A 1,674-nucleotide genomic window follows, 5' to 3' on the forward strand; every position below is an offset into this window, starting at 1 on the left:
CAAACACTGGCACTATTGTCTGGGTGCACATCTGAACAGTGCTGAACACTCACGGCCTTCATTGCCATGCAAATAGCCCCAGCCTGGAGATACAACAGGATTTCTATCTTTCTACCCGGCTCTCGCTTGCTCTCCCCCTCTCTCTCTCTCCCTCTCTGTTTGCGAACAATCCAGCACTTATTAGAATCTTGCTTGTGCGGCAGGATGGCAATGAATCCAAGGAGACTATTTCTGCGAGTGATAAGAGGGTTCAGTCTGTTTTTGACATTTAAGCCCGAGGAGAAATACGGAGAAAGCCCTCGACGTAGGCCTTGTCTTGATATTGACACGAGTTTTGAATTCATGTGTGTTTGGACGTGAATCGTCTGTGGACACTGTGGGACTACTGTGGAGAGTTCACACTACTCTAACTGTTGTGGGCGAATGATTATCCCTAATGATAATGGTGCTCACTCCAATAACTGAAAGCTACTTTGCCCCTTAGGGCAAATGTAAATAACACTATGATAAAATATGTTTTACACAATACATGTTTTGCTCCCTGACCAATAAATTAGCACTGGCACTGAGGAGCAGGTTGGAAATCAGCTTGATGGAAACTATGCATGCAAAAGATATCTGTAGATTTGCTCTGAGGCAGAACTTTCTTTCTTGGCATGTACACTAACTTGACATGCCAACTAATCTTAAAGGTAAAAAAAAATACAAGAGTTGATACATCACGCGGTGAAATCATTTTGAATATTAAATAGCTCCCCATGTGTTTATGACTTTATGACTTTTATTGTAGTGGCTGTAGCTCATTCCCCTCTCTCCGCAGATACACAGTTTGTGCCCATTTGTCATGTTCTGACCTTAGTTCTTTTATTATGTCTTTGTTTTAGTATGGTCAGGGCGTGAGTTGGGTGGGTTGTCTATGTTCGATTTTCTATGATTTGCTATTTCTGTGTTTGGCCTGGTATGGTTCTCAATCAGAGGCAGCTGTCAATCGTTGTCCCTGATTGAGAACCATATTTAGGTAGCCTGTTTTCTATTGTGTTTCGTGGGTGATTATTTTCTGTTTTCTGTTGTGTGTCTGCACCAGACAGTACTGTTTTCGGTCGTTCTCTTTGTTAGTTTTGTTATCTCCGTGTTCATTGAATAAATATGGACACATTCCACCTGCACCTTGGTCCTCCTCTTCTTCCACCAACGACGGCCGTTACACTATTCCATAACATGGGGCTCTTGAAAGTGGCCTTTTTCTACATGAGCGGATCTGGAGAAGAAAATCATCACAAAATAGTTTGTAAAACTCATGTGAGCTACAACCATGTCACCACTAGGGCTGTGGCGGTCACAAAATTACACCTGGTGATTATCAAGCAAATAACTGTCGGTCTCAAGGTAATTGACCGTTAATTAACATAAACACATTTAGCATCTCATTGCTTACACACATAGACTACAAGCCACAGTTATTTTATAGTATGAAGAATACAATTGAAAAAAATAGAAAGGATATTTTCTTAAAACGATTTGAGGGAGTGCGCACATGCGGCTGTTCTGTGTTGAGAGGTTAACAAGGAAATCCAGCTCTGGACAAAATGAAGAGACCACTGCAAAATGATCCGTTTCTCTGGTTTTACTATCTATAGGTGTGTGTTTGGGTAAAATGAACATGTTTGTTTTATT

This window comes from Oncorhynchus nerka, linkage group LG6 (assembly GCF_034236695.1).
Source record: "Oncorhynchus nerka isolate Pitt River linkage group LG6, Oner_Uvic_2.0, whole genome shotgun sequence".
In the NCBI taxonomy this organism is placed as follows: Eukaryota; Metazoa; Chordata; class Actinopteri; order Salmoniformes; family Salmonidae; genus Oncorhynchus; species Oncorhynchus nerka.